At 44.5% G+C, this 21,908-nt stretch overlaps 1 long non-coding RNA gene across 1 annotated transcript in view; it reads left to right on the top strand.

The window, feature by feature from the left end:
* Positions 1-21,784, top strand: part of LOC114024748 — a 27,238-nt gene extending 5,454 nt beyond the window's left edge. The window contains exons 2-3 of the long non-coding RNA XR_003566946.1: positions 20,215-20,410; positions 21,117-21,784. This is a non-coding gene — a long non-coding RNA (uncharacterized LOC114024748). The remainder of the gene's footprint in view (positions 1-20,214; positions 20,411-21,116) is intronic.
* The last annotated feature ends 124 nt before the right edge of the window (positions 21,785-21,908 follow it).

Raw genomic sequence — 21,908 nt, 5'->3', positions numbered from 1 at the left:
TGACGCCTTGGTGCTGTCCTCATTTTTCTTTCTCCCTGCCCTGTGCTATTGAAGTCAGCATTCTGCTACCCCCTGAAAATCAAAGCCGCCTGAGCCTCTCACCTGGTGAGAAGTCTGTGGTTGGTGGTTATCCTATGGAACCTTGGTCGTTGTGAGGCAGGACCATGCTTTTTGACCACCCTGACCTTGCTCATTAACCTGTATACTTATTCCCCTGGTCTTAGCCTCTGTGTAGGTTTGGGAGGTCGAGAAAGGGGGGAGATCCCTTTTGGTGAAGTTTAAGAGGATTTCTATTCTCCACAGTTTCTAGAGTCAGGGCCTGGGGAGTCTCTAGAAGAGGCTGTGATACAGGAGAAAGTTCTAGGTTCAAATCCCAACTATGTCACCTGTTACACAAGAGGGTTTCAACTAGATGATGGAATCGCAGAATTTGAGAGTTGGAAGGGGCTTCAGCCACCATCTTAGTCCATCTCTGCCTCAAAGGGAATCTCTACGCATTGGCACAGGATATAGAGTGCTGGGTGTGGAGTAGAGAAGATCTCAGGGCAAATTCACCTTCAAACCATCTAGCTATGTGACCCTGGGCAATCGGTCACCTCTCTTCTCTCAGGCTCAATTTCCCCATTTGTAAAACAAGGATCATAATAGAACCTCCTTCCCAGAGTTGTTACACAGACCAACTGAGATAATGTAAGTGCTTTACCAGCCCTTAAAGTGCTGTATGCTATCACTACTACTACTACTCCTACTACTGGAATACATCCTCCAGGGACCTGGATCCATCCCCTTTGCTCCCACTCACGCTGCTACCACCACCATGTCCCAGCACAGGACAGGTCATTGGTTTTGGCTCTGCTACAGTCTACGTGGACCTTTCATGTTGATATTTTTATAGAAAACAAGGCTAGATATGGACACTCGACTTGAGTCAGCCCGATTTCCAAACTCTAAAAGCTGCATAATGGCCTTCACCAGCTTAATGACCCTAATTTTGGAGTTAACATTCAGATCCTGGTATTGACGTTCACCACCTGTGTGAACCTGGGAAGGTCTTCCTCCTATCTCTGGGCCTCAGTTTCCTTCTCTGTGGAAATGAGGGGATTGGACTAAATGACCTTGAAGGCCTTTTCCAACTCCAAATGATCCAGGGAGGTAGGCAATTTGTCCATATTACCAATGAGTAGAGGGGCAGCTAGATGGTGCAGTGGATAGAGAGGTGGGCCTAAAGCCAGGAAGACTCATCTTCCTGAGTTCAAATCCAGCCTCAGACACTTACAAGCTAGTGACCCTGGGCAAGTCACGTCACCCTGTTTGCCTCAGTTTCCTCATCTGTAAAATGAGCTGGAGAAGGAAATGGCAAACCACCCCAGTATCTTTACTAAGAAAACCTCAAATGGGGTCATAGAGGGTTAGAGACAACTAAAAATGACTGAACAATAAAACTTCTGGAAGAACAGGTTCAAATTCTGCCTCAATCACTTACTAGCTGTGACACTAGTCAAGTCATTTAACCTTTCTCTACCTCAGTTTCCTTATCCATAAAATGGGAATAATAATAGCACTTACCTCCCAGGTTTACTGTGAGGATCTCATGAATTAACAGATGTGAAGTACTTTGCAAACTTTAAAGCTACCAAAAACGTTAACCAACCTCCACAGCTCTGTAGGGCCTCCTCACATATACCTTCTTTAGATTGAATGAATACCTTTTGCATCGAATGTATTATTATCTACTGAGTCAGGACCAGAATGCTGGCCTTGGGGTTAGGAAATCTTGGGTTGTAGTCGGGGCTCTACCACTTAATTATCTGTGTGACCCTATGCAAATCACTTGTCTTCTCAGACCTCCTGCTTTCTTATTGGTAAAATGGGGGGTGGGGGGGGGGGAACTAGACCAGCCTTGAAATCTATTCCAGCTCTAAATCTGTGGTTTTAGATATAGGCTGTTGTTATCAATGAAATAGCAATTCTTTTAAAGGCGTTACCGAACTCGTACATTTTTGGTCATGTATTTCATCAGTCCACAGATATTGCGAAAATAGCAACTAGAGCTACACCTTGTATATATGTGGCATTCCCAGCCCCCCCCCCAGGTGTAAGGCGAGCTCCCCAAAGTAAGTACAAGGCAGTTTTAGCTCTGCCTTTCTCACCTTAGTGGCTGTCTCTTTTGTGTTGAGGGAAGGGGATGGTCTGAAATTTCATTGTTGTTCAGAACTCCAGGTTAGGAAACTCCCTGGACCCTCCCCAGCTGTGATCTGTTCTGCAGTTTATGGAGTCTGATAGCCTCCTCACCCAAGGTCAGATGGCCAGTATGCATCAGAGGAAGGCCCTGACCCCAGGTCATTCTGATACCATAGACACCTCCCCATCTATTGGCACGTGGTAGGAATTTAATATATTCTTGTTGGATTTTTAGCTTTGAGGGAGTTGGTGGCACAGTGGATTTAAATCCTGCCAACGCAACAGCAGTTGTTAACTGTAGACTCGATGACCTCCGAGACCCCTTCTGGCTCTAAATCTATGATCCTCCAATTCTTGCATTGAATCCCTGTAATGGGGGGGATCCATGTAACTTTTTGATGTTAAAAGAGTCACCTTGTTCAAAGGGGGAGGAAGGGGAAAGGAATAAACATTTATTAAACACCTATTCTGTGCCAGGCTCTCTGCTAAACACTTTACAAATATTATCTCATTTGGCCCTCACAACTAACTGCTGTTATGATCCCCATTTTACAGTTGAGGAAGCTGAGGCAGAGGTTAAGTGACTTGACCAGTGTCATCTAGCTAGTAAGTGTATGAAGCCAGATTTGAACTCGGGTCTTCCTGACTTCATGCCCAGAGCTCCGAGCACTTTGGGAACCCCTTCAAATACCATCTCCATTTCTGCTTTAAGTCTTTTGCCCTGCCCTTCAGGATGGAAATCTTCTGTTACCACCGCTGAACATAAGCTGTAGCTCTTTGAGGGCAGAGACAAATTCTATTTTATCTCTGAGCCCCCCAGTGCTTAGCACAGTGCTTGGCCCCAGGAGGTGCCTAATAAATGCTTGTTGGATCATATGTGGAACAGCTGTCAACCACCAGTTACCATTTGTGATTTTACAGCTTGGATCCCAAGCATTCATATTGGTCCTAAGTGTGTTTATGGTTTCCTGGTGAGGGTGCATGAAAACTGCCAGCCTGCCCGCCTGCCCTCCACCTCCTGCCTTTCCTGGGTCAGCTGGGTCACTTACACCTAGAAGCTCAGGAAATGCAATAGGGACCCCAGGTCTACCCCTTAAGGTCCCACCATGCCTTGCCTGTAGTAGACATTTAATAATGCTTGTTGAATTGTATTGAAATGGATTCAGCTGGGACAAATTAAACTAATATTGAAAAAAGACTAGAGAGAAGCCCACTTGGCTATGTCCTTCTAATGCTTATTGATTTTTAACACCTTTTCAGGCATGAAAACAAAGTTCCCATTTATTGCTTCAAATCGGATTCCCATTACAGTAGCAGAGTAGTATTGATTAGATGGGCGTGGAGGGGGAGGAGGCGCATCTTCACTGAACTTACAGTAAGGGGGAGGGTATGCCTGCTCACCAAATAGTCATCACCAAGTCTGGGAGCCCTCCTCTCTACTAGCCAGGCCTCTGCCCAGATCTCCCCTCCTTTGTGATCCTCCAACCCTCCTTTGGATCATAGTTATTGTGTCCATATCTTTTCCCCATAGGGCTTTAAACTCCGTGAAAAAGCGGCCTGGACAGTGGAAAGAATGCTCGATTTAGAGATAATGGACCCGAATTCAAATCTTGGCTCTGCTACTCACTAGCTATGTGACTTTTACTTTATAAGACTTTGCCTCCCTGGGCCTCACTTTCCTCAACTAGAAAATGAAGGGATGTGGACCAGATTGCCTTGAAGACCCTTTCCATCTCAAAATCTGTATAATCCTGTATCTATTTCTGTATCCCTAGTACCTTACACATGTGTTGAATGAATGATAGAGGACTTGGGTTTGGACCCCAGGCCTGCCACTGGGGGACTTTAGTCAAGTGTGACTTCTGGGCCTCAGTTTCCCCATCTGTAAAAGAACCTCCATTTTAAGGAAAGTACTCGGGTCATCCATGTCTTCATTCCTCTCCAGACTTTGTTCTTGACTCTCTGGGCTTTCTCTGCCAAGCCAGAGAAAGCTCCTCACCCTAGAAGTTCATTGCACCCCTCCACTCTGCCCTTATGGCCCCTTCCTCTTATTGGCTGATTCCTCCATTTTAAGGAAAATTTCCAGATTATCCTTGTCTTCTTTCCTCTTCATGTTCCACTCTTTACTCTCTTTACTTTCTCTACCATGACCCCATGGAGCAACTTCTTAATCTCTCCTCTCCTTCAGTTTTCATGTGTTAGCTTCCCCATTAGAATATAAGCTCTTTGAGGGCAGGGATCATCTTTCTGCTCGTGTTTATCTTCGAAGCCTTAGCCCAGTGATTGATATTTAGTAAGTGCTTACTAAATGTTCGTTGACTTGAGTGTAAAACGAAGATATTGGATTAGATGACCTCTGGGGTCACTTCAATCTATAAACCTTTGAATTTATGAATGGTGAACTATAGGGAGAAGACCACAGCATTGGAATGACTTGCTCAGGGTCACACAGCTTGTAAGTATCTGAGGTGGGTTTCTTTCCTCGGTCTTCCTGGCCAGTTTTCTCCCCAGTAGGAAACCCTGCCCCCCATTTGAGGTCTATATCAGGACAGCCCTGGGCAGAATAAGGGCCTGTCCAGTTGGTGGGAGGGCGCACTTTCCCACTGATGTTCCACCGGGCACCCCCTGTGTGGGGAGTTCTCTGAAAAACCAAGCATTTCACAGGAGTCTTCAAAGACAGGGTCTGGAGAGTGAGGTTTCAGAGGGCAGCAAAGGTGGGATTCAAACCCAGTTCCTCTGATGCCACTGCTACTGCTCCCCGCACCAAGCCAGACTGCATGGAGGAGATCTCAGAACTCATTGGTTAGACTATTTGTAGGAGAGGTGCAGTGGAGAAGGGGGCAAGAAAAGGGAAGTATTTATATGGCACGTGCTCTCTGCCAAGCACTGTGCTAAGTGTTTACATATATTATCTCATTTCATCCTCATAAGAATTCTGGATGTAGGTGCTATTATGATCCCCACTTTTTGGATGAGGAAACTGAGGCAGACAGGGGTGAAGTGACTTGCCAGGATCACCTAGCTAGTAAATATCTGAGGAAGGATTTGAACTCAAGTCTTCTTGACACAAAGCACAGCACACTATGGAGCTGCCTCAGAAGGCGAGTGGAGATTCACTAGGACCCTCAGGCAGCCATTAGAGCAGCCCTGGTGAGAAGTGATTGAGAGGGGGGGATGACCTTGCAGGTGGGAACTCAGCATGGAATCTGCTGAGAATAGGTGCGGAGAGGGCCGGCCTTCCCGCTGCCCATGGCAGGTGCTCACTAACATCGTGGATTCATTAGTGAGCTGGGCTCTTCCTGCCTTTCCTATTTCTACCTCCTGCTGTTTCTCCTGACATTCCTTCTTTTCTCCTCAATCCTTCCATATTCTCCCAACAGCATCATCTTCCCTGTCACCAACGTAGGACACCCCAAGAAAATGACCATCGGCAGAGCTGAGAGCAAGGATTCTTGGCTTGGGGACCTCAGTGAGTGTCCTGCCTTCTCTGCCTTCACAAGCTGAAGGAGCCTTTCCTATTCCGGTTACTGAAGGGCTTGGTACAGACAGCTACTATGGTGACAGATGTGTATCCTACAGTCCCAGAGGCAATGCCAGATGTTGAGGCTCCTGAGAACACCATGTTAGCGTCTATTCCCAATATAATTGGAAAGCCACTCATTTAATATGATCATGAAGAAGGCACTAAAAGTTAGTGGTTCATCTAAAGAAAAGATTTCTCCTTTCCTCCTCTCCTTCACTCATCTCCTTTCCAAACTCTTCTCTGTCCCCACCCCCCTGCTCCCTGTCCACCATTAGGCCTGAGAGAGGCTTCCAGCACTTTTGAAGTATGATATATTGCCTGCTCTTTAGAAGGAAGGGGTTGGGCTAAATTGTCTCTAAGATATTTTTTTTTAATCTCTATAATTCGGTGATGGACAGAGAGCCAGCCTCAGAACCAAGACCTATGCCTTTGACACATTCTAGCCCTTATGATCTAGGAGAAGTTGCTTAACCTCTTTGTTTTGGGGAGTGGTCCAGGCCATACAACCTTCACACAGCCCCCACCTTCTTCTTCTGACTTAGACCACTTGTGGCCTCGAGGCTGCAGGTTCGCCACCTCTGGACGAGACTATTTGCTGTAACTGCTGAGCAGTTTTGGATTTTTTGTTCCGACACAGGTATAGACCTCCTGGATTAGGGCCCTTGCAATGCACTGATCCTCAGTTTCTTGATTGAGGAATTATTACAAGGGGTCTTCAATCCATAAGAACACTAGGCATTGTTATTTTTATCATCATGCACATTCTCAATTAAGGGATGAAAATAAAACAGCTGCTATCAGGAGAGGTGGCACAGCATAGAGGGTAGAAAACCAGGGCCCTGGACATTCTGGCCTGTGATCTGGGCAAGGCCCCTAACCTCTTGACTAAAGTTCAGATGGGCAGTGCTCCTGGGAATATCCCACCAATAGATATCTGCCCCAGCAACATCATTGGGCTTCACACTGCCCTTCTGTGGATCTTAGGCCAGTTAGACTAAACAACCACGGTGAAGGAAGGAATGTTCACATAATTTTAAATGTTAATAAGGGGACTTCACACTCCGAGAGACTGGGAAGCATGAATGCTGCATATAGAGCTGGAACTCCCTCGCTCTTCAGCCTGCCTTCTGAGTCCTTTGTTTCTTTAAAACTCAGCTCGAGCGCCACCTCCTATGTGAAGCAAACACACACAGCTGGATATTTATTTTTTATATGTTGTTAGAATGAAACTCCTTGAGGAAGAAAGGAAACAAACATTTATTAATCACCTACTATGCACCAGGCCCAGTGCTAAGTGGCTTACAAATATTATCTCATTTGATGCACACAACTGTGCTTTACAAATACCATCTTATTGGGTCCTCATGACAACCCTGCAAGGTAGGTGCTATTATTATCTTCATTTTACAGATGAGGAAACTGAGGCAAACACAGATCAAATGACTTGTCCAGGGCCACACAGATTAGAATTCAGGTCTCCCTGACTCTATGCACTGAGCCAACCAGCTGCCTCTAGGTCAAGGATTGTTTCATTTCTGCCTGTGGATCTACAGTGGCTGGCACATAGTAGGTGCTTAATAAGTACTTAGTGATTGACTGATTGACTTGGAAGCCCTGAGTTGTAGTCTGGATCTTGTGATTTCACCTCTCTAACTCTCTCTCCCCCTATAACGTGGAGAATTAGAGCCACCCTGCCTACCTCACTGGGTTCTTTCATTAAGGATCAGATGAGATCATGCTTATTAAAGGATTTTGCAAACCTGTGAAGTAGACCCTGAGAAGGGGTTCTTTGTGCTTCACGCCCTGTGGAGAGGCTGCCAGCAGAAAGGAGGTAAGTTGGGTCCCTGGGGAAGTCACAAATAGCATGTGTTCAGTGTCGTTTCGGCTTCCCTGCTCTGAACATGATTGTGGCTTTAAATTTTCATGGGGCATTGCTTCCTTAAATTGCTCCGATCTTTTATTGAGAGCTGTCTCCTGCTCATCGGGCGTGTGAGCTGATGGGTTCCAGGGCTTGGTGGGGCTTTGCGAGTCACCTGCTCACTCCCAAGCTTTGGGCAGGTCCTGCGAGGGCGATGGGGAGCCTATACCAACACACACCTGTCTTGTCTCATTCTCTCAGCTTTGCTAAGTACCGGCAGTCTGTTTGAGAGCCAGGCAGTCAACAAGCATTTGATAATCCCTTACCATGTGTCAGGCATTTTGCTAAGTGCTGGGGATACAAAGAAAGTTAAAAAAAAAAAAGTCCCTGTCCTCTAGGAGCTCACAGTCTAGTAGGGGAGACAACATGCAAATGCATCTGTACATTCAGGTTTATACATTGTGGATGGGAGATACTGCCAGGTGGAAGGTACTGGCCATGGTAGGGGTATTGGGAGAAGGGACTGGATCTAGAGAAGCCCTGGGTTTGAATCCTGGTTCTGTCCTTTACTCCCTCTGTGACCTCAGACAAGTTTCTTCCTGCCTCTGGGTCTCAGGGTCCTCACTTATAACATGAGAGGGTTGGATTAGGTCCTAGACTCAAAGATTTAGAGATGAAAGAGATCTTTCGGCTCACTGAGTCCATCTCACTCGTTTTACAGACAAAGAAACTGAGGTTTGGTCATGTTAAGTGAGTTCCCCAAGTTTCCACAGGCAGTAAGTGGAAGATCTGGGATTTGAACCCAGGGCTTCTGACTCAGAATTCAGCACCCTGGCCATTGTACCTCATTGCCTTCTTTAGGTTACCTAAAAGGTCCCTTCCCATTTCTAGTCTTGTGATCTGTTAACCTCCCCGCTAGGGATGAGCTCACCCCTCCTTTTTTCCCCTCCCAAAGGAAACAGCCGTAACGGGGCAAGCATCTCAAGGGCAGAATCATGAAAAATGGACGGGATTTATTGTCCTTCCTAGGCTGGTTGTGAGGATCAAATTCGATATTTGTAAGGCGATCAGTGCAGTGCCTGGCACACAGTAGGCACTTAAATGCTCGCCAGCATCATTATCATCATCTTGGTACCATCCGGTGGCACTCGTAGCAATGAGCAGAAGATGCAGGGGACAGATTTAGGTTTAGTTTAGGACGGAGTTCCCCATCACTAGAGGCTTCAGAGAGAAGCTGGGCAGCTATTTGTTGAGGATACTGTAAAGGGAATTTCTGCTATGGTGTAGATTGAACAGGATGGCTTCTGACAGTCTCTGGCCCATATCCTGGTCTCTCTCTATTGCCTGGAGACATCTGTCTGTTGCTGAACGTTTATTACATGCTCACCACGTGCCAGGTACCAAGCTAAACTTGGGGGTACCAAGGAAGGCAAGATCAGTCGGTGCCCTCAAGGACTTTTCATTTGAGTGGGGGAGACCACGAAGAAGTAATTGGGTCCATAAAAGGCATTTACAGAGTAGGTGGACGGTCACCTCAGAGGGGAAGACATTGGCAGCTAAGGGGATCAGAACAGGCTTCCTCAGAAGGTGGGGTTTGAACTGACAGGTCTTAGATTTTGAGACCTGTTAATCCAACCATTTTTTCCTCCAATTCATTCATTCTCTCACTGGTCCATTCAATGATTTATTGATCACCAGGCTAGGGGGATAAAGAAAAGTGAGAGAATCTTCAGTTCTCTCTTGTCAGCTCAGGAAAGTTCTGGCATAGAACCTATATCCCAGGTTGATCTTCCTTACTTTCTGCATGTCCATGAGTGTTACCTACCCTCTCTGAGCATCAGTTTCTTTATCTGGTAAATGGGAATGATAATACCTATAGTATGTGCCTCATACATGCTAGAGGCAGCATGGTGTAATCAGAGGGGTCAAATACACAGCCCCACAGGGTCTACAATGCAGCCCAAACCAGATTAAATGCGATTAGCAAATACTTTACAAAACAAATAAAAATACATTGAAACATAGATAATATCACATTTTCGAACTAAGTCAATAGACTGCCTGCAGGGGGTTTTTTATGTACCATTAGTGGCGCAGGTTTCTATTTGAGTTTGAAACCACTGGTAGAATGGATGGAGGGTTAGTGCAGGAATCAGGACTCCCTAATTTCAAATCCTGCCTCTGACATGAAATGGCTTTGAGGCCGGTCACTTAGCCTTTTAATCTCCCCCTTCCCACAACTCTGTAAGGCCCTAGGTTGTAGAGAACACTTACTGATCTATGTTGGCTGAGACAGTTTCCCTACCTGGAACTTCCTGCACAGATAGAATCTATGGGCCTGGACCCAAGAAAGATGTCGTTGACAAGGTCATTGAGAAAGTTCAAAGAGACAAGGATGTATGTAAAGAAAGCATTTGCAAACCTTAAAACACTATGTAACTGTTAGGGATGATTCCTTACAGTTATCAAATCTTAGCTCGACATTCTTCTGAGTCAAGTTTAACATTCTTTCCACTATATCAAGGCTGTATAGCTAACTATCGGCAGAGCCAGAAGTAAAACAGGGAACTCCTGACTGCTGCCCCACTGCTGCGTCCATTGCATCACATGGCCAGTAGACTGAAAGCCTCTTGAGGACAGGGACTATTAGTTGTTGTTGCTTTTATCTGTGTTTTCCTGGTACCTGGAATATAGAAGGCATTAAATAAATGTTTAAAAAGTTAATTTAGTTCTCAACCACGCTTGGTTAGCCTAAGGCCTCTCACTTTTTGTGGTGAAGAGTAAAAATGATCTTCCTTTAAAAAATTTTTTATAATTTAGATTTTTTTTCTAACTCATAATAGACACATTCCCTCTTTATCAATCTATTTATGAGGTCATACTGTAATTGTCAATGTATACTCATAGCATTTTATTGTTAATAGCTAATCAATTTATAGCTCAGTGCATTGTAGGTAATAAAAACTCTGTTTCTCCAAAGGGTGGACAGAGAGTACGAATTTGTGATTGCTTTTCCCTGCATGGGGAACATTGCATGTTATCCTGAGTTAACACACCTCCGTGTCCATGGAATCACCTTGGAGGTGAGGAAGTGTTACTCTCCAATGGTCTCGTCCTTTGCCTAAATGAACGTTCCCTAGGCCACTTTGCCGGAAATGCCCTGGGAGATGTTCCGATGCTGGCCCTGATCCATCCGTTTTCCTGACCTAGTATCATTTGGAGCTCAAGAGGAGGCAATTATTAACTTTAACTTCTAGATGGGAATTCAGAGACATCCAGAAAGGAAGTAATCTGCCCAAAATAACCCGGCCTTCCTGGGAATGGAGCCGTGAGCACGGCTTTTGTAAATTCCTCCGTGATTAGACTGCTGTCTGAGCAGCCCAAGCTAGGAAATGCCTCGGATCATGAGATCATTTTGGGTCACCTGGGGTCACAGTGATTGTCCCAGGAGTCTGCTTCATCGCCTCCCCTCCCCCTTATAATCCTGGTGTCACCGACTACTCCTTGCTGTCCAGCCCCTTTAAAAAAGGTCCTTTTCCCTTCAAGCTTGCCCTTTGATGTTGCTTTGTGGCCTATTTCAGCTGTGTAAACGAACTAGCATTTGATGTGACGCACAGTGTAATTTTCTCCGGGCCTCTGACCCCCAAGGGACAGCCCTGGCCCCCATACCCTCCACCACTGTGTCCAGAAGCAATGCCAAAGAAAGTGGATGCTGTTTAGAATGTCAGGAAGGAGGTGGACTGGCTCAGAGCCCACACTTCAGAACTTAGCATAAAAATGTGCCTCGGTGAATTCAGAAAGTTAATTATTTGTTTGCTGGACTTGTGTGGTTCCTCTGACGAATTTGCTATTATTAAGAAGAGAGTATTTATAGTTGATCATAGCAGCTCACTCTTATATGGCATTCTGAGATCAACCTATGAGGTAGGTAGCACAAATGATATTATCTCCATTTTACAGATGAGGAAACTGAGGCTCAGAGAGGTGGTCCCACAGCTAATATGTCAAGGCACATTTCTACACCAGGTCTTTGGATTCTGGGTGCAGTGCTCTTTCCTTGAACACACCTTGCCTTCTCTGGGGATATCTGGATATCAAGATGCCTTCATTCATGGGTGGTGCAACCCTCCCCCTCACTGTTCACCCATACCCCTCCCCCAGTCTTTTAAAGACCCTCTCTTCCTTCAAGGCCTAACACAGATGCCTCTTCCACTAAGAAGCCATCCTTGTTAACATCCTAAGGGGAAGTGTGGCATCCTTGAATTTCTTAAGACATTTTGCCTGGACCATCTCTATTTTCATGGTCTTTTTTGTTTTGTTTTGTTTTTGTGGGGTGTTTTTTTTTTTTTGGTCTTCTTTGATAGAATGTAAGCCCATTGAGAGTAAGAATTATTTCCTTTTTTATATCTGTATCCTCATGGTGCTTGGAACCCAGTAGGCGCTTAATAAGTGCTTATTGATTGTTGTTAAAAATTTTAATTGACCTTTTTCTTTTAATCTTACCTTCATTTCTAAATATAGCCCTACCCTCTCCTCTATCCAGTAAATCTTTCTTCAAAAGAATGAATGAATGAATGAATGAATGAATGAACAGGTGGATGAATGGATGGATGGATTGATGGATGAATGAAAAAGCATTTATTAAGTGCCTCCTAGGTACCAAGCACTGTCAAGCTCAGGATACAACTACAAAACCTATGGCAGTCCCCTGCCCTCCCTGCCCTCAAGGAGATGACATCCTAATAGAGAGAGATAGCACACATAAGGAAGTGGTGGTTAGGAAGAGATAACTTGTTTTAGAAAGTTCCACCCATGGTGAATGGAGCTATAAAGACTGTAACAAAATAGTTGTTTAAAGAAATTATTTTTAAAGCAATTCTTTCAAACAAGCAACCGCCTATTAAGAGAGTCTGATAGTATGTGCAGTGTTCTGTAACCCTAGTGCTCATTTCTGCAAAGGTGCATTTTCTGAAAATATCAGAGGGCAGCTAGGTGGTACAGTGGATAGAGCGCCAGGCCTGGAGTCAGGAAGACTCATCTTCCTGAGTTAAAATCCAGCCTCAGACACTTAATAGCTGTATGACCCTGGGCAAGTCACTTAATCATGTCTACCTCAGTTTCCTCATCTATAAAATGAGTTAGAGAAGGAAATGGCACACCACTCTAGTATCTCTGTCAAGAAAACCCCAAATGGGGTCACGAAGTTGGACGGGACTGAAAAATGACTGAACTGAAGCAGTGATTTGTCTCATTGTCCTTTCCCCCATGAGGGTTTCAGAGTCTTTGAGAACAGGGTCCGTGTGGGGTCTCCTTGTAGCGTGACATAATGATCATTGAACATTCTTATTGAAAGAATTGTAGTTAATAGGCCCTTCCAAGGTCAGAAAACAACAAAAGACACAGGGATATAAGGACAAATTCTGTCATTTCACTTCTGCTTCCAGCCAGATGTCTAGTAGGGTGGGCCTGGGTTTGGGGAAAGAGGGGATCCTCCTGAGGGTTTCACGGCCCAGGCAAACCAACAAGGCTTAGGCAGGGGCAGCCCTTGAGGTTCTGTCCCTACGTTGGATTTCTGTATCTTCAGCTGAGTTGCTCGTATGGCTCCATTAGTAGAATGGCTCCCCAAGTGGTCTGCTTGCCTCTAGGCCCTTGCCCATGCAGTCAGAGATGATGCCGACGATGATGTGACCTGTTGTCTCCCCGATAGAATGCCTGCTTGTTGAGGCTGGGGGCTGTTTCAAGTTGGCCTTTTTGGTCCCAGTGCCTGGCACATAGTAGGCACTTAATAAGTACTGGGAGATTGATGATGACAAAAATAAAAGCTGACTTTTCTATAAACTTTAAACTTGGCAGAGCCCTGTTCATTCTCACAACAGTGTGGTACAGTGGGAAGGAAGAGAAAGTGTGAGAACCTGGGTTCGAGTTCAGGTTCTTCTACTAACCGGCTATGTGCCCTTGAGCCAATCCTTTCTTCACTCCAGGCATCAGTTACTCCATCTTTGAGTGAGAAGGTCAGAGGAGATGCTTTCTAAGGGTCCCTTCCCAGCTCTTGAACATTAGAGGTTTCTGTATTATCACCCCTGCTTAAAAATAGTGAACAAGTCTACTATATCTGCAAGCCCAATGGGCTGCTTTCCTCCTCAGGACTGGCATTATTGTCAGGACCTGGCTAGTGACCTTGATGTATCATGTTTTTTAGTTCTTTTAGTCCTGTTAAACTTCATGACCCCATTTGGGTTTTTCTCGGCAGAGATACTGGAGTGGTTTGCCATTTCCTTCTCCAGCTCATTTTACAGATGAGGAAACTGAGGCAAACGTGGTTAAGTGACTTGCCCAGGGTCACAAAGCTAGTAAGTGGCGAAGGCTGGATTTTAACTCAGGAAGATGAGTCTTCCTGATTCCAGACTCAACGCTCTATCCACTTCACCATCTAACTGCCCCTTTAAAATCGTGTACTCCCACATATAAGAATCTCCCTGCTCCAGACATTTTCACTGCCTGTCTGATCCCCATACCTGGACTACTCTCCCTCCCCATCTCTGCCCAATCTTGGCCTTGTCTCAGTCTTTCTCATCTTTCTGGATGTCTCTGCAGCATTTGGCTTGGTTGGGCCCCTTCTCCTGCCATATTCTCCCTCTCTAGGTTTTCATGGCACTGTTCTCTCCTGCTTTTTCTCCATCAGTCTGACCCCTCCTCAGTCACCTTGGGCTACGTTATACATTTTGTATTTTCTATTTATGTCAAGTTGTCTCCCCTATTAGAATGGAAGCTTCTTGAGGGCAGAGACTGTTTTCAGTTTTTCTTTGTACCATCAGTACCTACCACAGAGAATGGCACATAGTAAGCCTTTAATAAATGTTGGTTGTTTGACCGTCAAAATCACAAGACAAGGAAGAGCCAGGAAATTTGTAGCACTTAGCATTGTTTGTCCATCTATCTAAAACTGCCTCTTACCTCGTTCACCTTGGAAAACAGAGACGTAATTAATTCTATTAGGCCTTCATCCAGCCTTCGCCTGAAACATTAGGCCACAATCCATCTCCGTCACTTGGCCCTGTCCCAACCGGAGGAGAGTGAAATATGAGTACCCAGGGCCCAGCAATCATCTGTGCTCTCTGGGAGGCTGAGCAAGGTGATTACATAAGCTGGCTAGACGGACCCTCCGCCACCGGAGCTGCGCAGCTCACTGCCTGGCAAACGGAGCTTGCCAAGCAAAAATGAATTCGGTCCTGCCCCCGACCTGACACGCACTGATCATACAGGTCTCCTCAGAACCTCTAGCTCAAATCAAACAGTGGTTTGGAGGCCTGTGTACTCAAGAGAGCGTGTCCTAGATCAGGGGCCTGCAAACTTGCGGGATGTCTTACATGACCTCAGAGGGTCATCTACTCCAACCCCCTCCTATGATGGATGAGGAAACTGAGGCCAAGTGAGGCTAAGTACCAGGTCTTCTGACTACAAAATCAGTGCTCTTTCCAGTGCTGTACCATGATGAAAACACAGCCGTGTAGGGGAAAATGGCCTTAGGAACTTGAGGACCCAGGTTCAGATCCCACATCTGATACCTAAGTAACCTTGGACAAGGCACTTGACCTCTCTGGGCCTCAGTTTCCCCACCTGGACTCCAAATCTAAGATCCCATGTTTTCTTCCAAGACATCTCCAAACTATGCTCCTTATGCTGTGGTCCTTCTCTTCCTCCCACTTGAACTTGAACCCTAGCCCCTGAGGTCCTGGGTTCAGTGGGTGAGTTTTTACTTTATCTTGCTCAGAAGCAGGGCAGCGGGCCACAAAGTGGCCATCTCCAAAGCCTGCTGCCATGAGAGTACCCACGTTAGCTCCCCATCCTATATTGTCTTCCCGTTGGGATGTGAGCTTTGAGGGCCAGCCAGGACTATGAGGCTCCGTTATTTTTCTATCCTTGGTGCCTAGCACAGTACCTGGCATGTAGTAAGCTCTTAATAAATGTGTTGGTTTTTTTAATCCATTCTCAAAATTCCTCCTACTTACATGCCTGCGTATTGTAACTTTGGCTCTGAGACCAAGTTATTAAAGTGGCTCTTTAAGACTGGGTGCAGAGTGAATGAAAGTGAAAATCTCCAAGAGTTTTACCCAGCAGTGCTGGGCTACAGCCGGCAATACGTCACCTATTACTTATCTCACCAGTAGGGGTCAGCGCAGTCAAACACCACTGAGCACCTGCCTAAACTAGGTGAACACGAGATTTTTAGACCCACTTGGATAAACTTACTTTTTCCAAAGTGCAGCTTCAGTAATTCAACAACAAATCTCTGAAAGGTGGAGGTATTCCCCCTCCCAAACTGCCCTGTCATTAACTACCTTGTGTTTATTCTCTAATTATCTATGGACTTCTCTTCCCTCTGAGAATGCGAACTCATTAGTAGGGATTGTCTCATTCCTTGCATTTGTATTCCCAGCTACCCACACAGTGCCTGGCCCATAGGAGGTGATTATTAAATGGTTGCTGATTGAATGAAACAATAGAAAAAGGGATGGTCTCTCAGAAAGATTTACAAGCTGCAGAAAGATTCAGTGGATGCAGTTCTTGAAGGCTAGGGCTCCTGAGCTTTTGGTCCCAGAGTAGTGAGGCTATGGAGAAAAAAGAAAATGTAATAATGAGGATAGCCTTTTTTTTTTTTTTTAGCAGACCTATAATTTCAGTGGTGCAGGGAACTCTCAGCTAAGAAAACCTTTTTTTTTCTTTTTTTTAAAGTAATTGGGGTTAACTTGCCCAGGGTCACACAGCTAGTAAGTGTCAAGTGTTTGGTCTGAGGCCACATTTGAACTCAGATCCTCCTGACTTCAGGGCCTGTGCTCTAACCACTGTGCCACCTAGCTGCCCCTTTCTTTATTTTTTAAAGAATTTTTTTGTCTTGTTTTTTCTCAACTACATGTAAAACGATTTTAACATACTTTTTAAAAAATCATTTTTGAGTTCCAAATCAGGAAACTCCCTTTATTAATGTAGATTGGAACCTGCTTTACAATTTATAATCTTGGAGACCTGCCTGGGGCACTGAGAAGTTAAGTAAATGGCTTGGGGTCAGAGGCTGGAATTGAACCCATGTCTTCCTGATTCTGGGGCTAGCCCTGTTGCCACCATGGCAGGCTGCCTTTCGATAATAATAACAAAGAGGGGAACTGACATTCAAATCTGACTTAAAGGTTTGAAAAGTACCTAATGTACATTATCTCCTTTGGTCCCTGCCACATTCATGCCAGATTGAGTACTATAGGTTTATTATCCCCTTTTACAGATGAGGAAATTGAGGCTAAGAGAGTGAAGTGAATTGCTCCCGATCACACAACTACTAAGTGTCCAGGGTAGGATTGGCACCCAGTCCCTGCTGCCTCCAAGTTTGGCATTGTTTTCATTCTATCGTGCTGCATGTGTAAGAGAATAACATGGGTATTTTCCAATGAGTTGCCCACAGTGACTTATGGCAGAAGAGAAACAATAAGAAAGGGAAGTGAGTTTATCTTCACAGGCACACGTTAGCTTTCCCTCCGGAACAGCCAAAAGAACAAAGAAGTATGTGAAATGTGTGTCTGAGGAAGACCTTTGGAACGCCAAGTAAAAGGTCAGGGGCATGTGATAGAAACAGGGTGTTAATGAATCACCCGAGACGCCGGGTGGCTTTGGCAAATGAAGGCTGCATCGGCAGTGAGGAAGCAGCAGCTTGAAATACGAATGTGGTCTGACTACAGCAGCTCGAATCCAGCAAGTTCATCTTCTAATAATAACAGTAATAAATGGTAATAGATACTTAATTTAACAACTATCTAAAAGGCTTTAAATAATCAAGGCACTTTAAGGTTTACCTCACAACATTCCAGCAAGGGATGTATTACAAGTATTGCCCCCCTTCTACATGTGAGGAAACTGAGGCTCTGAGAAATTATCTATGTTCACTCAGCTACTAAGTGTGAGAGCCATGATTTACAGCCGGGGCTCACGACCCTGAATCCAGTGATCTTCCCATCCCATTAACAGGGTACAGTTTGTCGATCTCCCAGATTCTGTAAATACCTTTGCTACCTCTCTCTCTTCTTGATGCTGTCATGGTGCTTATGATCATCCTTAAGTCATCGTCACAGTAGAAGGGTCCAGTTCTCCCTCTCAGATTACCTTGTATTTAACTACTTTGCATGTGTTTGCATTTAATCCCTTTATATTCTGAATGTAAGTATAGATGGATAGATAGATAGCTAGACAGACAGACGGATGGATGATAGAGGGACAGATGGAGGGGTGAAGGATAGATGGATACATAGATTAGATAGGTCGATAGATAGGCATATGGATAGATGAATAGATAGATGAATGGATAAATGGATAGATACATAGATTAGATGGGCAGATAGAAAGACAGATGGATGGACAGAGGGATGGATGAATGGATGGATAGATAGATAGATAGATGGACGGGTAGATGGATCCTTGTTGTCTTCCTTGTTAGAACATAAGCTCTTTTTGAGTTGAGATAGTTCCGTTCCTTATATCTGAGTCCCCAGTACCTACCCGAGGTCGTGACACATAGTAGCTGCTCAAGAAATGCTGGTTGATGATAGCCTAAAGTGAGCAAGCTTGGACAGCAGTTCTTTGGATTCCATAACTAGCTCTCTTTGGGTTACTACTTGATACCGCCCCAGGCCAGGATTTAACTGTAGAGACTCAGTCCTCTTAAATAGTTTAATTCTTCCAAAGAAAGCTAGAAACTGCTGTTGGCTAAGGAGGCTGGTTAGCATGCCGGTGTGTCAGAGGGTTTAGGTTGTATTTTCTCCTCTGGATCTTTATGCTTTTTCAATGAATGAATGAATGAATGAATGAATGAGAGCTGATTAGGTCCTGCCCCTGGGAATTCCCGGCTATGTCATGTTGGATTGGCCCACAATTCAAGATGTAATTTTACTTTTGAATCCCCTTCACTAGAGGAAGAGGCCCCTTACTGCTCAGTGAGGGACGGTTTAATTAACAACAGGCCCTCTACAACCCAACAGCTGAAAAACAGAGCTAATGTAGTCAGGCTGCATCACCAAGAGGCAGAATTTCCTAGTAAAGGGAGGTGATAATCCCACTATTCTATGTTCTAGGCACCATATTTTAAGTGGGATGTTGACAGCCATGTCAGATTGATGATAAAGAGAATTGAGAGGGGTCTTCTAACCGGGTCATACCAGGAGGGATTGAGGAAATTGGGAAAGTTTAACCTCAAGAAGAGAAAACTAAAAGAGGAGATGATAGATGTAAGAAGGAAGACATAGGAGAAGAAAAGGGGGGAAAACCTGGATTTGGAATCAGAGGACCTGGGTTCAGATCCTGCCTCTTCTACTTACTGCTTCTGTGACCCTAGGCAATCAATCAGCAAACTTTTGTTAAGGATCTGCTATATTCCTGGGACTGTACTAGGCACTGGGAATATAAATATAATACATGAAACAATTCCATCTTGCAAGAAGTTTCCCAAAGGGGAAACAATGTGTGTATGTAAATGTGTTTTTATCTTAGTACTTAGCACAGTGCCTTCACCGATGCTAGTTGACTGAGTGACTAACTCTCTGTATAATTTATATGTATATATATACATATATATGCATATACACATGTATTATTAACCATTTCAGAGTTCCTTCTAAGAAAGACAAACAAATTTAGGCTGCATATGTATGTTTATTTCTCTCAAAGCTGGCAGGCAGATCATGCATATAGAGATATGCATAGGAGTTCATTGTGAAAATGAGCCCAAGGAAGGATAGGCAAAGGGGACCTTATATTTTCAGAACAATTCCCTCTTACCCCTCTGTCCCTCCCTTCCTTGTTCAGGTTTCCTATGTCAGCCAAAATTCTAGTCTCCATATGTGTTAACCATAATATGAGAAAGGAATTTCTTAATTGGATAGATTGTAAGTACACAATAAGATAAGAGAATATCAAGGTGTCAATTGAAATTATAGATCCAGGATGTCTGTGTTTCTTTTATCATTAACATTGACTCTATATATATAGCATAACGTGTCCATAAAATACCAAGATAAGAAAAAGTCCCATTATTCAAGATAGCGTCTGGATCAAAGTGTCCTACCCTGGACAGTCATAAACAGAAGAATGCACCTGATCAGCTTTATCTGGCCATGTAGTTGCTGACACAAGAAGGGGCATTTTGGGTTCACTCAGAGAGCAAAGTAAAGCATGTCTGTTATGCCAGAGCATGCAAGGCATTATGGTAGGTTAAGGTCAAAAAAAATGGGCCAAAAAAATGTCTTTCTCCTGATTGGCCAATCCAGGTTTTAGGCCTTTCTCAAGCTTTGGGGGGCTTAAAAATGATCTCAAAGGATCCTCAATATGTACACATATATATTATATATAAATAAGATAAAATGAGATAATTATAAAGCACTTAGCACAGTGCCTAGCACACAGTAGGTTCTATATAAATGTTGGCTATTACTATTATTATTATATAAAACCATCAAGTCCAAGTCATTTCGCCTCTATGGGTCTCAGTTTCCTCACTTGTAGTAAGTGATTAGCCTTGATGTAATTTGTGGCCCTTTTAGCTCTGACTTATGATCCTATAATATCACAGTATTTCTGTGGGGCCAGGCTGAAGGATTCTTTCCCTCTCTTCCAGATGACAGCTCTTAAAGAAGGAGGACCTGCAAAGTGATAGAGAACCCCAGAAACAAGACCACAGATCTCTGAGGCATGAGAATCAGGCTTTCTCAGCAGAGAAGAACATGACCTCATCTCACTGGGAAAGAAAGGGGAGCAGCAGATTTACCAGAGGACCCCGCGTGACCTTGAGTCAACTGCCTCCATAACCTTGAGTATGTGATTTCCCTTCTCTGGGCTCAGTTTCTTCATCTGTAAAAATGAGGAATTTGTAATTAATAGTCGCCACGGTCCCTTCCATCTCCAAATCTAAGCTGCTGCCCAAGATGTGACCTGGAAGTAGCCTAGAGCAAAAGTACGGGGATTACTCTGATCTGGTATGTCAGGGAACATGAGACCCAAGGAACCACTTGTGCTGGTCCAGTGGGCTTGGTCAAGGATGCACCACCTTCTGAAGGCAGCCCAGTTTCCGTGAGTGAAAGAAGGAGAGAAGAGTCAAGAAGAAGAAATCCAGGATGAGAAGAGGCTTGGTAATTGTACATAGGGATTGCAGGGAGGCCAGCCAAAGGGAAGGCTAGAAGAGAAGAACCAGAAAGGCATAGGGCTGCTGAATTGGATGGGGACAAGATCAGGGAGCAGTAGCAACCCAAGGTAGGTTTGAGGTAACTGCCTTAGAGGCACTGGAGAGCAGGAAGTGAGAATTTGCTTGCTGTCAAATGGGGAACTTACAACCACTTAGTGAGTGATACGTCAATCTGGAATTCGCACGTATGTTTTCCAACTCCAAAGCCATTAAGCACTCTTTAGTATCCTTCCCTGGTGGTGATTTATTCCTAAAAGGTGATTAGGTTTAAACAGAATACTTTAAAAATAGAAGAAACTCCCCAGCAGTTCCAATCTGGAATTTTCTTTTTTTTTTAGAATGCCATTCGAATAGCCTGGCTGGAGCTGCCCCAAGATCATTCAGGAAGAGGAAGCAGGAGGCCCTTTATTATAACCTGGGTTTCCGTCGGGGAAGTCCAATGGCAGAGGTGTCCTGACTTTCCTTGAGTCTATTGTTCTCTGAGCTATTTGGCTAAGGAAGACGCTTGGCCTTCTGGACTCTGCTGTCCCCAGCCTCCTCATGGACGGGTCTCTTGGATAAGTGGGAGAACTTCCTTCTAATAGGGACAATGGCATCCTGGCCTTGCACCTTCCGCCTCTGCTGGGGTCCTACAGATAGCTCATGCTACTTCCTTTTTCTTTGTCCATATGGGCCAGAAAACGCTGTTTCAGGCTTTAAGAAGAGTGAGGCCCTTTCTTTTCCATAACAGGAATGATTTCTTAAGCTCTGGACCATGGAAAACCCTTATGATGTAATTCCTTCCTATCTCTTCTAGTATTTTGGTGATTTGGCCAAGCCACACCCCCTCTGGGCCTCAGTTTCCCTATCTGTAAAATGAGAGGGGTGGTCTCCTAAGTTCCCTTCCACCTCTATTCTAAATGCTGAGTAGGTTCTGATCTGCATTGTTAGAGGGAGCTCCTATATTGATGAAATCACAAGTCTAGTTAAAAATAAAGTACTTGCCTCCCAAACTTCCTGCTGAAGCTCAAATGGCATACCGTATATAAAGAGCTTTTTACAGGTCTCATCGGTTATTGCTATTATTAACAAAGCTTGTGTTGTGAGAGCTGGAACATGATGGCACAACCTTATTATGTGACGTTTGACTG

Source organism: Vombatus ursinus, unplaced genomic scaffold (genome assembly GCF_900497805.2).
Source record: "Vombatus ursinus unplaced genomic scaffold, bare-nosed wombat genome assembly UNPS02014822.1, whole genome shotgun sequence".
Taxonomy (NCBI): Eukaryota; Metazoa; Chordata; class Mammalia; order Diprotodontia; family Vombatidae; genus Vombatus; species Vombatus ursinus.
The sequence above is the reverse complement of the archived record's forward strand: the minus strand, read 5'-3'. Positions and strand labels throughout refer to the sequence as shown.